This window comes from Gorilla gorilla, chromosome 12 (genome assembly GCF_029281585.2).
Source record: "Gorilla gorilla gorilla isolate KB3781 chromosome 12, NHGRI_mGorGor1-v2.1_pri, whole genome shotgun sequence".
Lineage (NCBI taxonomy): Eukaryota > Metazoa > Chordata > Mammalia > Primates > Hominidae > Gorilla > Gorilla gorilla.
The window spans coordinates 115,279,732-115,296,085 of record NC_073236.2 but is presented as its reverse complement, the minus strand read 5'-3'; the positions used below and the strand labels follow the sequence as shown (position 1 = coordinate 115,296,085).

Below are 16,354 nucleotides of genomic sequence, written 5' to 3'. Positions count from 1 at the left end.
TTGTTGATCTTTTCAAGGAACTAACTTTTGCTTTGTTAATTTTTTCTACTGTTTTATTTCTTTCACTGATTTCTGCATTTAGATTATCTTCTTTCTTTTACTTCCTTTGGGTTTACTTTGCTCTTTTCTTCCTAGCTTCTTAAGATAGAACCTTGAAATCTATTTTCCCCAAAGGAGACATTTAAAGCTATAAAATCTTCTCCCTCCCCTCTAAACACTGCCTTCTCTGTGCTCTCCAGATGTTTGTATGTATTTTTATTTGCACTTTTCATTACATTCCATTTGAAATAATTCAGTGTTTTCTGTTTTGTTTTGTTTTTTTCCTCCATGGATTATTTAGAAGTGTGTTGGTTTTAAATATTTGAAGTTTTGGAGTTTTTCTAAATGTCTTACTGTTACTGGTTTTTAATTTATTTCACTTGTGTTCAAACAGCACACTCTGAGAAGTTTAATCCTTTTAAATTTATTTTGACTTATCAGCATAAATCATATCAGTCTTGGTGAAATTACATGTACTCAAAAACAACGTATTCTATAGTTGTTGGATATAGTGTTCTAAAAATGTCACTTAGGTTGAGGTGGCTGATCAGATCTACCATGTCTTTATTGATTTTTGTTTTAGAGGGGTCTGGTTCTTCCATCAAATGGTGAGAGAGGGGCATTAAAATCTTCAGTTGTAGCAGTGTGTATGTTTTTCTCTAATTTAGTCACTTTCCTCATGTATATTTAAGCTCTGTCATTGCTGGCTGTGATAATGGGAGACCTTGAATGCAAGGTATCAAGTGTGAATTCTTTATGGAAAGGCACTGTTGAGTGGTGACTAGGGGTGTGACATTGTGACATGGGAAATGGGGACTTGTTCAGCAGGATATACTGCATAGGCAGACCAGGGATAGGAGTTAGACGTGCTGCTAAAGTGCTTCAGACTTGGATTGCTAACAGTATGGAGTATAATGATGATTTGAAAATAATGAACGTGATGCTGTTCTGATAAACACTGGAGAGAAAGAATTAGCAGGAGATTTCAATGGATTGAATATAGGAAAAGCAAGGAGAGCTGGCTGAAGCAGTTCTAAGAACCGAGAGAGCTGGGAAAGTGGTAGTATGGTTGCTGGTGATAGCAGTGTATTTAATAGTGACTTTAAGTGGTAGAGATGAGGATTTTCTTCTTGACCTAATAAATTTTGGATGTTACCTGGATATCTAAATATGGCATCATTTTGTTAATAGTGAGAAGTTCAAGATTGGTAAAGGAAGATAAGAGTTTCTACTGGGTTTTCATTGCATGCATACTATGAAATCATTGATTTCTGAATAATTGTGGGATTAAGATTTTATATGTGGTCTTAGCTCAGATATTCCCCTAATATATAAACTCTTCTTAATCACTATTCTAAAGTATCTCTCCTAGTCACTCTCTACTTCATTATTCTGTTTTCTTTTCTCCTATTAGAATGTAAGCTAAAGGAGAGTGGGGCCTTCAACTCTGTATCCCTAGCACTTGGTACAATGCCTATCACATATTAGGCTTTTAAATATTTGAGAATTGAATGACTGCCTGTTAGAAAGAGAAAATATGTATACTGAGGTATACTGAGTAAAAGAAATAAAAAGCAAATGTTTTATAATTTGATTTTAAAATTCCTTACTAATGTTTAATACCTGTTTTTTTGTTTTTTGCTGTTTTTTTTTTTTTTAAGTTAAGGCTAGGTCTCTGTTTGTCATTCCTCACCCCCTACCCCCACTACTGTGCATGTCACCATATGGAAAGTGGTGGTTACATGTGATATAAATTAGCACACTTTGTTATATAATTAAACTTTGCATCCCCCAAAAGTGGAATTATTGATTAAAATCTCTAAGTACAGATGCTGGTCACTACTCTACTTTAAAAGGTAATATGTAATTTAGAAATATGATAAAAATAAATCTAAATACTTGGAAACAAATAGTTTTACTGTTAACTTTAGTAGCTGTTCTTTGCTATCCTTAAGGTCTACAAAGAACTGGTAAGACTGTCGTTGTCAGTTAACAGTGTGGTAGAGTAGATAGAACCTGCACATAGAAAAAATTAGTAATGCAAACAGTTATCTGATAAAATCTATGCCAGTTTTAACTATCACCTAAAGAGATTTAATATTTACTTTTTCTTGGGCCTTAGTAGAATGCCATCTTCTAACACATATAAAACCTATATTGGAAATTAAAATCCTATCTGAGTATCCTGCCATAATGTTTTGGAGATTTAGAACAACTTGGTTTTGATGGTCCTCAGTAGAAGCTTTTTGATTAAGTAGAGTTGTTCTTTAGGAAAGAACTAAACACTTGCAGTTTAGGTGTTAGGTTTAATTTTTAGGTTTTTGAGTGTGGATTTTCTCTGACATCTTGTTTTCTCTTGCCTTGTGGCAAATACAGAGAGAAATTGTATTGCAGAATGATGATACAAAAATGCTCTTCCTCCAAGTAATAGAGGCTAATCTAGCAGTTTTACTAATTGTGTTTTAGTTTTTCTTCCTCCCTCTGTTCTCACCTTCAAATCTGTGCCTAATTCCTTATATTAATAATCTGGGAGGCCGGGCACGGTGGCTCACGCCTGTAATCCCAGCACTTTGGGAGGCCGAGGCGGGTGGAGGACCTGAGGTCAGGAGTTTGAGACCAGCTTGGCCAACATGTTGAAACCCCGTCTCTACTAAAAATACAAAAATTAGCTGGGTGTGGTGGCGGACGCCTGTAACTCCAGCTACTTGGGACGCTGAGACAGGAGAATTGCTTGAACCTGGGAGGCAGAGGTTGCAGTGAGCCGAGATTGTGCCATTGCACTCCAGCCTGGGTGACAAAAGCAAAACTCCATCTCAGAAAAAAAAAAAAAAATCTGTTATGTACCCCACCTCGTGCCATTATTCTGAAGCTCATGGATTTGTATAGAAAAATTTGTAATGTTCTTTGACCAGTTTAATGATCAGAGCTTATTCTCTTTGAGCTTTTAACTATATTAGGATTGTTGAATTAGAGCAGGTTCATTAATTGCATATATTAATTTTTTTTAATGTTGTGTATCTATTCTGCTCCAGATTAAAAATACCTACATGGAGCTTACAGTTGAGTGAGAGAGATACACAATAAACACATAATCACACAACAAATATGTAAATAAAATAGTGGAAAATATGCTGTGAAGAAAACGTAGAAAATGCTATGAAAGTACAGTGGAGGCTGATTTAGATTACTGGGTTAAGAGAAGTAGAATTTTAGCTGAAGTTTGAACAATGAATAGGAATTGGATAGATGAAGAAGGTATGAGGGATTATTCACAGCAGATAATATATTGTAGGGAAGGCCTTAGAGTAAGGAAGAAAGATCGGGGAATAGGAGAGACTTTTAGGAAAGACCAGTGTGGTTAAAGCATAGTATGCTTTGGGGAGAGTGGCTATGTTGTGAGTTTTGGATTTTATCATAAGTGAGATAAAACCCTTTGGAAGGGGTGTGTAAGCAGGATTAGAATAGTGGATTTGTGTGTGTGTGCAGGGGAATAGATAAGGTGGGGCTTGGTGATTGAATATATAAAGTGTGATAGTGTAAAAATTTGAAGGGTGGTGATATCTAGGTTTTGGGTAGCAGCAGTTGAATGGGTATAAAGGTACCTTTTTAAGGATGGGAAAAAGTAAAGGAGAAGGGAGGAATTTAGTTTGGAACTTAATAAATAGGCAAATGCATGCAGGCCCTTAGAATAGAGCATTAAAAAAAGTAGCAACAGTCTTTTGAGAATAGTTTGTCTTCAAAATAGATGTGTTTATACTGCACCCAGAATTAGTAATATTGAAGTATACTAGTCTATTTCAGTGCTTATCTGTTTAACATAAATATAATGGTGCGTGTAAGAGTCATGAATATTTTAGATTTAGTAGTTGATATACAGACTTGTAAACACACAGTTTATAAAAGTTTATAATCTGCCTTTTTTCAAAAGGAGCAGGAAGTAAAAATTAAGATATAACAAAATAACTCTGGGTTGACTTCTTACTGTACTGTTTGGGTTTGTGTGTGTGTTTTTTTTTTTTTACACTTTATCATTAAACTTAGAATGTAAACATTTATATCTTCCTAGAAACAATGAGATTTAAAAACAAAAAAAGGTACCTAAAATCTCCTGAATATATGTTACTGAAACAGGAGGATATAATGAATAATTAAAGGAATGTGTGACATCCAAGTCAGGGAAAAACTAAGGGAAAACATGATGCCGCAATCATTTGTTAGAAAGGTGGCTGCCAAGTAGAAGACAAATTAAATTAAATTTAGTTGGCTGTAGTCTGGTTATTAATCAAACACTTTCATGTTGTTTATCATGTGCCAGACACTGTTTTAAGTAACTTAAATATATATATATATATATTTTTTTTTTTTTTTTGAGATGGAGTCTCGCTTTGTCGCCCACGCTGAAGTCCAGTGGCGTGATCTCGGCTCACTGCAAGCCCCGCCTCCCGGGTTCACACCATTCTCCTGCCTCAGCCTCCCGAGTAGCTGGGACTACAGGCATCCGCCACCACGCCCGGCTAATTGTTTTTGTATTTTTAGTAGAGACGGGGTTTCACTGTGTTAGCCAGGATGGTCTCGATCTCCTGACCTCGTGATCTGCCCGCCTCGGCCTCCCAAAGTGCTGGGATTACAGGCGTGAGCCACCGCGCCCGGCCGTAACTTATTAATGTTTACTCTCTGAACAATTCTTGACTAGGTACAAGTGTTATCCCACTTTTTGTAGATGAGGAAATGGAGGCATGGAAAGATTAAGGTCAAAAAGCTGTAAATGGAGTTGGACTCCAGAATCTATACTTTTAATCTTAATGCTATACTGTCTTGGTTATAAGAAGGGAATGTGGTTACCTGTAGGCAGATGTGGATAACTGAAGCTGTTAATTTATTTCACTGGTGTGAAGTTTTATTGTATCAATATACCAGATTCTATTATTGATGGGCATTTGAGCTGTTCCTATTTTTTGCTCTTATAAACATTGTTAGCATGAACTTTCTTCATATGTCTTGTTGCACATATCCAAGAAACTTTCTCTGAGGCGGTGGTTCTCTTTATTACTGGTCCTCTGGTGGAATTCTTGCCACTTACTAATGGTGCTCAGATATATGACTTGGAATTCTTGCTCTGGCCACAGAGCAACAGTTTTCATATCTTTCCAACATAATGCAGTTATGTCTTCTAACAGCACTCATGAATTCTTAGATTTTTAAAGTCACCTAAAAAATTATGTGAAGAAATGAGTTCTTTTCTGGAGAAAGACTGCAAGTTTTTCATAAAAGCATTTTGTAATCATAAAAACAATGAAATCACTTTTTTTAAAGTGAAAGATAAAAAATAAGTAAATATTGCTATTCTATTACATAAAGCAAACAACTTTATTGTGAAGTCTATGGGAAAGTCAAATAAACTTCATACATGTATCGAATATTTTACAGCATTTTCAGTGTTTACAATGTTTTTAACATTAATATGGATGGTTTGATTTCAAATTTTTTTTAAATCTTTTTCATCTTCAGTTTGGAAAGCATGACTTGTGTCATCATTGATAAGAAAGTTGGTAATATTCTTTCTTCATTCTTTTATTTGGGTGCATTTTTTCACCCAAAATTTGATCTCTTAAAACCTTCTTTTTCAGGCACCTTCTTTTTAAATTTTATTTGGGGTAAAATTAAGAAGTATACATAAGATACTGTGGAATTATAACTCCATGCTACCAAAATAATTTATAATTGCCATTAGTGTTAATGGTTTATTTATAATGACTCACTACTGGATGGCAGTACACCTAACCTAAACTATGAGTCCCAGAACACTGGGAATTTTGACTAACTTTATTCTTTTCTCTCCCCATCAAACAGTATATCCTAAAGAAGATAAGTTAAAGCCACGTTATAATAATCTTGAATCTTCTCTAATTTTAAATAAATAATATGTAAACCATTGGTATTTTAATTGTTTTTGATAACAAACTTTCATCACACCTCACAGTCAGTATACTGGGGTGAGAGAATTTACTGTCCTTTAGGCATGTAAATACTGTACTCTAGTTGGTAAGTTTGTTTTTTTACTTCCTTACAAGAGAGAACATTAAGCGATACTTAGATAAAATGGACTTAAGAACAGTGATAAAAAAGAGAGGGAACATTAAGCCACAATTTCTTTTGACAGTCATATCATAAGGCAATATTTGGTAATGGAAGGTGGATTTTTTTTCCTGCTTTATAAAAGTCACAATCAGTGGTGTCAGCTTGTGTGTACAGAGGGACGTTCTCTTGGTTGAAAGCTGGTTCTTTTTCACAAACCTTTCCAATGAACTGTTGCATAGGCCTTGCTGCCTATTGTTAACTCTATTTCTGTCATATAATTCTTTATGTTATTGAGTAATTTCTGTTGCTTACTGCTTCTCAGTGTCAGGATAGTGGATTCTTAAATTCACGAAAAAATTAAGGTGATAATATATACATGAAGTAAAAATTTTTGAATAATTACAAAATAACAGGAAGATTGAAATAAATAAAATGTTAGAAATAATATATAGTATTTGGTTCCACGTAAAAGTGGTAGATTGAGCACTTAGTATTGTTCACTCTCAAAACAGCAGTTTAGTTAAACAACAACAAAAATAGGATAAATAAGGATTTTTAAAAAGTCATAAATCCAGGGAGACTAGGAGAATGGGAGGGAATATGACAAAATTTTTGAAGGGGTAGAACAGCTAGAATAGTAGTAGCAATCTCACTAAACTTGAGAAAGCCAGTTTTAAGGGAAGAAAGCTGATGACCAGTTGGACTGATACTGGTGAATCTTCAAAAGGCTCGGATAGTAGTATTATGTAACTCTGGAAGTTAAGAAGGGAAGTGAACTAAAATGAGGAAGATGGTTTCAAAGCTATTTAAAAAGCCATTAGATGCATTGATATCCTTCTTCACTCTCTGTCACTGTGCTTATGCACTTCTCCCATCCTGACAGGTGGGAGGCTTGAGGTCCATCTTATAGGTTAAAACAGAGGGTCTCTTGGCTAGTGGACACCAGTCACATTGAAGGTGGAGAGGAATTAAGTGAGTACTGACATTTCCAATGCTCAGAACCCCTGGCCCCCTTCTCCATTATTGGCTCCCAAATTGAAAACTAGGCCCTTTAGCATCCAGGCAGGAAACAGGAGGAATCTTTTTGGGAATCCCACCAACTCAAGGAGAAAAACCTAAAGACAAAAAGAACTATACATAAATACTGTACTCCACTTGGTAAGTTTGTTTCTTATAGGGGTATAGGTTAACAGTGTAAACTACATTACCTGTATACAAGTGTTTGAAAAATAAGCTAAGCATTAGAAAAGGGGAGCCAGGTTTCTCACATAAATATTTATGCCCTCACAAAGAGCCTGGACAGATTGCCTTGTTGTAGGGAAGGTCATAATTGATAAGTCCCATGTATATAACTAGAACTTTCAATCAACTTTGTGTACCCAAACAACTAAATACCACTGGGCATCTGAGGAAAGCTTCTAATATGAATAACAGAAACCAAAATAAGCAAATAGAGAAAAACTGGAGAAAATAGACTATGCCACCTAGAAAACTTTATGTATATGTATGCATGTACATACATATATACATATACACACGTACACATACAGCCATATATAGATACATATGCATACACACACACATATATATACAAATACCCAGGTATGTGCATGCAGAAAGACTGGATGCTGCACCCATAAAGCAAGAATGGGATATTTTAAAAGAACATTCAGAGAACAAAAAAGAATTTTTACCAATTAAGAACATATAGTAGAAAAGAAAAACTCAAAGAAATATTGGACATTAAGTTGAGGAAAACTTTCTAGAAAGTAGAGCAAAAGGGCAAAGAAATAATAAACAGAAGATAAAGTAAATATACTAGTGCAGGAGGGCCAGCTCTGTATTATTAAACATTCCAAAAAAGGGAAAACAGAATAAATGAAAAGAAAGAAAAAATGAATAGTATATTTCAAGAAAATTTCTCATAATTGAAGGCAAAGTACTTATTGAGTGCCTGGCGTAATGGATGAAAAGAGACCAATACTCATTGAAAGAATAGGAAATATAAAAAGCAAACTTAGATGCCTAGGCTCCATAATATTCAGGGAAATACAAATTGAAATGAGATACTATTTTTCATCCATTTGATAGGGTAAAAAATTAATTATATCGATAGCATTGGGAAGGATATGGGGAAAATGGCTGTCTCAAACTACACACTCTGGGGGAAGTCTGAAACAATTATTTTGGTAAACAGTTTGCCGGATGGCAAGTGGAGTTGGACATATGCAAATATTACAATCTAGAAATTCTACTTTTGGATATTGCCATTAGAAATTCTTCTACTTATGCATATGAAGATCTGGACAAGATGCTGTGTATAAGAACATTCACTGAGCCATTATTTGTAATAATGAAAATGTATGGACAACCTAAGTACAAAAATGGCTAAGATGTGGTATATTCACATACACATATGAACAGAACACATGCACACTTCAACATGGATGGAACTCCAAAAGATAATGTATGAAGTCAGCAAAATGCAGAATATGTATGATATATATACATTTTAAACATATATTTCAAAACATAAAACGTTATATTGTTTATGGATATGTGTATGTCCTAAAATGATATAAAAAATTGACCAGAAGGTATGTACCAAATTCATAATAATGGTTACCTCTATCAAGGGGAGGGGGAAGGAACAGGGTGGGCTTGAGTATGGGGACTTTAGCTTTATCAGTGATGCTTCATTTCTTTAAAAAGAAAATAAATATATCACAGTGTTTACTGTTGTTAATTCTGAGTGATAGATCATAGGTATTTAGTTGTTGTGTTTTTCTTTATATCTTTAAATTCTGGCCCTTTGCCTCACTCCAAAATAACAAACAAGAATATTTTCTAGATTTCCTTTTTACTCCTTCTATGTGTTAGGTACATTATAGGTACTCTTCTATCACCTTGCTTTCTCATCTGATTCTTAAATGGGAATTGAGGTACTGCATTAACCAGTACGTACGCCAGAATCCAGCATCAGAAGTAGATAATGAAGTCAGAAGTGCCTTTACCCATGAGAGACAATTTAAAACTAGGAATTGGAAGCTTCAGTCATGTCCAATAGCTGTGGGGGTTTATTAAGGGTTTGCTCCATCCATCTCAGGTCTCCTACCCTGGATTCCTAGGGGAGGAACCCCCCCCCCCCCCGGAGACAAGACCACACTCTTTCACCTAGGCTGGAGTGCAGTGGCACAATTATAGCTTGCAGCAGCCTTCAACTCCTGGGCCCAAGTGATCCTCCCATTTCAGCCCCCCAACTGAGTAGCTGGGACTACAGGCACACACCACCTTGCCCAGCTTATTTTTAAATTGTTTTGTAGAGACGGGGTCTCACTTTGTTGCCCAAGCTATTCTCAAACTCCTGGCCTCAAGTGATCTTCCTGCCTGGGCCTCCCAAAGTGTTGGGATTACAGGTGTGAGGCACCCTATACCTGCCCTAGAAAACACTTTCAAAATACTGAACTCTGGATTGCACAGATGATCATGTAATAATTGCTAAATAATTAATATTTAGAAGAATAAGCTTACTGATTCCATAATAACAAACATCAGATGATCTGCATCATTCTTCCCCCCATTCCTTCATATTTCTCCTGTCTTTTTTGGTCTCTGTGTGTCACCTGTCTCTTGGTTTTTATATTTTTCACTTCTGACCATTTGCATATCTTTTTTGAATATGGATTCATCATGTACTTTTCTGCCTTTGTGCAGTCCCTAAGTAAGTGTGCTCAGCCTCCCATCAGCATGGTTTCCCTGTTCCCTTGCTTGACTGGCCATGAGTTCGTCAGCATGAGCAGGCTGTTCTGGGGATCCTGAATCATTAGTAGGAATCCATCTGGCTTCAGTTACTGCTTGGTTTTGAAAAAGTTCTCATAAAAAAATAAAAATAAAAAAATAAAAAGTACTCATGAAAACTCTCAGGTTTTATAAAAGACGGTGGCATTATTTGGCAAACGTAGTAAAGTACACAAATGATTTTTGGGAGTGCCTTTTCTTGGAAGTCAAATAATAAGCGAGAACCTAGGTTTGTGGATGACTATCTTTGCCATATATAATGACTACTTGTCAGTTACAAAGTAATAATCAGAAGGAATCTCATCCCCTACGAAATGTTTTAGGGCACTAAGTTTATTACAAATGCAGATAAACTAGACATATACAATGAGAACAATGGGCTAATCTAACTATAAATCCCTTTCTTTAATAGTTTAACTATAAGCCAATATGAAGAGCTGGAAGTTTAAGTTTCTTTGTGTTTTTGAAGTATGAGTTTAAGTCAAGGAAAGAAAAAAATTGAAAATATAAAAAGCATTTGATTTGGAGGGGCAGTAAGAGGTCAGGATCCGGTTGATAGGAACAATTCAATTTGCTAACATTAAACATTCCACCTTAATATGGAATTTACCATTGGAGAAATCATCATGATTTAGAGAAAATACAGTTTTTATATAAAAAGCAAAAACCCAAAACAGACATTAAAAACATTACAAATGTATTGTTAAAAATCGGTTTGTATTTATTGATAGTAAAATACATCAGATATGCATAAAGTAAACCATTCATTTTCTTTTCAAATATATGAATTAATCTGGGAGTGGACTAACATCTTCACACTATTCAGTCTTTAAAGACATGAACATGTTAAACCACTGTTTTTTAGATCTCTCTTTGTGTCTTTCAGCAAAGTTTTAAGTCTTGCCATAGGTTTTATTAAATTAATTCCAAAGTATTTTGTTTTTGATGCTATTATAAATAAAAAATAAAATTGTTTTTAAATGTTATTTTCCAATTGTTTGCTACATTTATATAGAAACAATTGATATTTGTATATTCACCTTGTGAATTCACCTTACTAAATTCACTTATTGCATTCAACTTTGTATAGTATATTCACCTTGCCAAATTCACTTAATTCTAATAATTGGTTCTCAGACCCACAGTAGGAGGATCACTTAAGCCTGGGAGCTCAAGACCAGCCTGGGCAAGACCCCATCTCTAAAACAATTAAAAATTTCTTTAAAATGCTGATTCTGTCTTCCTGATGCATTGGCTTTCTTAAGAAACTTCCCTTTTTATGTTTAGTTACATTCCTAGTCCTGAAGTCTACTTTCGCTGATATTTATATTGCGTTCTTATGTTTGCTGTTTGTGTAATATATTCTTTTCCATTTTTTAAACTTTCAGTCTATTTGTATGTTTATATTTAAACTATACCTCTTATTGACAGCATATAGTGTTGGGTTTGCTTTTTCTCTAGTTTCCATCTTTTAATTGTAATGTTTAGCTATTTTATATTTAATGTAATTAATATGGTTGGGTTTAAGATACCATTTGTTCCTTGTTCTTCTTTTCCTACTTTCTTGCCTTCTTTTGGGTTAACCAAACATTTTTTAGTAGAGTGCTAACAATTCCTGTAAACTTTTTAGCCATACTTTCTTATATTTTCAAATTCCTTTATAACCTTTTGAACACTACTCTTTTATAATTTTTAAGTGGCTGCTCTAGGAATTAAAATATATATCCTTAATTTATAAATTTATTTGTAGTTAACATTGTAATATTTTATGTAAAATTTAAGAGCCTTGCAACAGTATAATTGCATTTATACCTTTGTGCTACTATTGTAATATAATTAACATTTAATATATTATAAACTCCACAATATTTTATATATTTTAATATATTTTTATATAATCACTTATCTTTTAAAGAAAATACATACTTCTTTTAAAGAATAAAAAGAATAAATACATCTTTTAAATAATAAAAAATACATAGTCCTTTTTATTTACCCTCATATTTATGATTTCTGATGCTTTTGCTTCTGTTTTGTAGATCTGACTTTATCTAGCATCATCTCCCTTTAGCCTGAAAAAGTTCCTTTATTATTTCTTATATATTAATCTTAAAACAGATTATGTTTGGTTATATGAAAGTGTTTTTAATTTTGCCTTCAGTTTTTTGAAGGATATTTTTGCTGGATGTAGAATTGTGGGTTGATAGGGCTCCCCACCCCCCTTCAGCATTTTAATGGAAGAAATTATTCCATTATCTTCTTGCCTCTGTTGTTACCAATGAGAAACCAGTTACCATTTATATCTTTGTTTTCTTGTATGTGATGTGCTACCTTGCCCAAGCTAGTTTCAAAATATTGTCTTAATTTTTTTTAGCGGTCTGACTGGACTTTGCCAGAGTTGGTTTCTCTATATTTATTCTGAGTGGGATTTATTGAGACACTGGATCTGACAGTTTATTTTTCACCAAATTTGGGGAATTTTCTATCATTATTTCCCCATAATACTATTTCTGCCCCAGTGTCTTTCGCCTCTCATCAATTACATGCTTGGTATTGCCAGCAGATTACAGAAGGCGTGTGTGTGTGTGTGTGTGCGTGCGCGCGCGTGTGCGTGTGTGTGTGTGTGTGTGTGTGTTTTCCCCAGATTATAGAAGGGGTGTGTGTGGTTGTGTGGTTTGTTTTCTCTTTCTTCTTCAGACGGTATTATTTTCATTTCAAGTTCACTGACTTGTTTTTCTGCTGTCACAAATCTGTTGTTAAGACTGGCCAGTGAATCTTAGAATTTGCTATTGAAGGATCTAGCTCTTGAATTTCCATTTATTTCTTTCTCAGTTTCCATTTGCTGCCAGTATTTCTCATGTGTTTACCCATTATATGCATATAAAAATATATATATATTTTAAAATCTTTAAACATATTTATAATAGCTACTTTCACATCTTTGTTAGGTATTTCCAACACCTAAATCATCTTGTGATGTGTTACTGTTGACTACCTTTTCTCCTGATCTGGAGTTACATTTTCTACCTTCTTTGCATGTTTAGTAATTTTCTATTGTGTACTGGATGTTGTGGATGACATTGTGGATTGTTATCTCTTTTTGAAGAGTATTGATTTATCTTCTAGTAGAGAGCTAAATTACTGGCTGGTAAACATACACTTAACTATACAACTCAGCAATTACAGTCCTGGGCATTGAAATGAAAACAAATGCTTTTACAAAAGCCTGTACACAAATATTCATAGCAGCTTTTATTTGTAATAGCCGAAAACTAAACACAACCCAAATGCACTTTAAAGGACAAATGGTGAAAAAAACTGTGGCACAACTGTACCACGGAGCAATAAAAAGGAATGAACTATTGATACGTGCACCAAACTGGATGGATCTCAAGGGCATTATGCTGAGTGAAAAAAGCCAACTTGAAAAGATTCCATGCTATATGATTCAATTTATGTAGTACTCTCAAAGTGACAAAAATTATAGAAATAGGGAACAGATTGCAGTTGTCAAGAGTTAAGGAAAGGGGAAGGTGGATGTGATTATAAACAGCATGAAACAATTCAGCTGTGGTGATGAAGCAGTGAATCTCAATTGTGGTGTAGTTATATGTATCTGTACATGTGCTAAAATGTCATAGAATTGTAAAAAAGACATAAAAAAATGAGTGCATGCAAAAACTGGCAAAATTCAAGTAAGGTCTGTAATCTAGTCTACTCAATTTCCAGCTTTCTTTTAGCTCTGATCTACATTCTTTAATGCCTCAAGCCAATAAGACTGTGGTTTTCTCCTTTAAACCTAGCCTCTCTGCACTTAAGTGGGAGTACTGGGAAGAGTTCCGAGTTCCCTTCCAGGAGAGTCTCATAAGTGTGTATCTCACCCAGTGTAATTCCTTTCTTTCAATGATCAGAACCCCTACAATTTCTGTCTGCTTTGGTCACTTTCCAATTTCTTCAAACAGTTGTTTTTTATATTTTGTCCAGAGTTTATAACTGTAATCTGTGGGCAAATTAGTTCTATATAAGGTAGTTCATCATTACTAGAACCAGAGCTCAACTAACATCTTTTTGAAGTATTACAAACATAAAATGTTTATAAACTTTTTCAATTAGAAATTTGAAGACAAAATATTATAGGAGTATTACATAAGTAAATAATTATGTGATAACCGAAAACATGAAAAAAATCAGAATTTATAAGTAGGAAGAAGGATAAATATACATATGCAGCCAGAAACAACTTTTAAAAGACATATAAATGAGTCTTTCAGAAGTTTACAGATAGATGCAATTATGTATTACCTAAGCAGCATTCTCAAATAGGAGTATATACTTAATCACCAGAAAGGACTTAAGCTGTAAAATGAGATCTTTATTCATTGTCTTTTGGAAATATTTTTCCATTTCACTCTAAAAGTTGCATTTTTTTTCTTTTTCTAGCATATCTGACCTTTATTATTTATTGGAGAATAAAATGGCAATCTAACCTCCTTTCTGCTTTTATTTTTGTCTTTTTATTCTAGTTGTTTATATAATTGGCCTTAAATGAGGTGAGAGTGAAGAGACTAGAGCCATCTCTGGAAAACATCATTATCCCATTCCCCGGGAAGCTACCCTCTGGAACACAAGATTTGACCATATCTGTTTTGAGGATTCATTATGAACAAAGAAGTCTCCCAGGTAGGAACTGTAGTTCTATTTTTAAAGAGCTTTGTCTCTGCAAAAGTATGGAAGGAACATGATTACCTGTTGACTGTTATCTTTTATGGAAATATGTGTTTGATCTGGGTTGCTTCAAGGTTAGTGTAAAACAGGTGCTCACATTCCTAAGTGAAAATGATAGGAAAGTTCTAGGATACACTTTATGAGCTATTTTAGTGTATGTCGAAATCACTTATGATGAGACCCTCAAAGTCCTTACTGAATTGAAAATGGCAGCAGAAACTGTAGTAAACCATCTCCAGATTTGCTTCATATATTTCTAACATATATCCAGTTAATTTTATACATATATGCATAAAATTACATAATATATACCTATATAATTATAGGTATACCTGTATAATATATAGGTAATTCTAGGTATACCCATATAATATATACCTATGTAATTTATGTGTATATAGTGTCCACATGGGCATTTTTACATTGTTGCTGTTTTAGAGTTTGTGAGCTAGCTGAATAGAACTAGTATATCCGTGAACATACTAATGGGAGCAGTAGAAAAATGAACATGTACCAAGCCAAGACAGTAGATAAAAGAGTTGAAGAGTGATCAGAAACTGATAAATCAGTAAGGGAAAACTTCCAGGAGAAAATTTGTTAATTAATAGACTTGTAATTGAATTATACATAGATAAAAATAAAAAATTATAAGCATATAACTTTTTATTTATTATGTACTGAACATATTTGTGTAAACATCGCCTGGGTTAAGAAGTAGAACAATACCACCACCCCAGAAATCCTCTTCATCCATGTGTCCCATCTGCACGCCCATTCACTTTTAAAGGAGGAGACAGTTGTCACCATGGAGAGAGATACCTGTCAACCTAGAATGTGGGGTTTTATAGATCACTGAAGTTAAAGGCAGTAAAATTTAGTTGGCCAACAATGCCTGTGTTTGGAATTAACAATGAGTTTGGAAGTTGGAGGCAAAACTCTCAGTTGGCAGAGAGCTTTAATGCAAGGACTGGAGGTACAAAATTATTTAAGAAGATATTAATCTAATCTTACTATCTCTGCCTCTTTAAAATTGCATCAGTTTTGGCCAGGCACTGTAGCTCGCGCCTGTTATCCCAGCACTTTGGGATGCTGAGACGGGTGGATTATGAGGTCAGGAGATTGAGACCATCCTGGCTAACAAGGTGAAACCCCGTCTCTACTAAAAATACAAAAAAAAAAAAAAAAAAATTAGCCAGGTGTGGTGGTGGGCGCCTGTAGTCCTAGCTACTCGGGAGGCTGAGGCAGGAGAATGGCGAATGGCATGAACTTGGGAGGCGGAGCTTGCAGTGAGCAGAGATCGAGCCACTGCACTCCAACCTGGGTGACAGAGCAAGACTCCTCTCAAAAAAAAAAAAAAAAAAAAATTTCATCAGTTGCTAGAGCAAACACAACTCTTTGTTTCTGGCTTTTATTAACTGATGATACATTTGTATTTACACGTTGAGTGCCCCATATCTGAAATGCTTGGGACTAGAAGTGTTCCATATTTTGGATTTTAAAATATTTGCAGTATACTTATCAGCTGAGCATCCAAAATCTGAAATCCTACATGCTCCCGTGAGCATTTCCTTTGAGTATCATCAGATTGTGGAGCATATCGGATTTTGGACTTGGGATGCTCAACCTGTATTAATTTATGTTTTCTGTTGTTTCCAATCAGGACTGTTGGTTCTCCCTAAGGAGCAATAAATGAATTAAGTATTCTGATTAAAAA

The 16,354-nt window shown here is 34.6% G+C and overlaps 1 protein-coding gene across 4 annotated transcripts in view; it reads left to right on the top strand.

Moving 5' to 3' along the window:
* NCOA1 (nuclear receptor coactivator 1) overlaps positions 1–16,354 on the top strand; it is a 277,974-nt gene that overhangs the window by 136,858 nt on the left and 124,762 nt on the right. For all 4 annotated transcript variants that reach the window (XM_063696019.1, XM_055377552.2, XM_063696021.1 and 1 more), the window contains exon 3: positions 14,439–14,595. The gene's annotated coding sequence lies outside the window, so the exon portion shown is untranslated. The remainder of the gene's footprint in view (positions 1–14,438; positions 14,596–16,354) is intronic.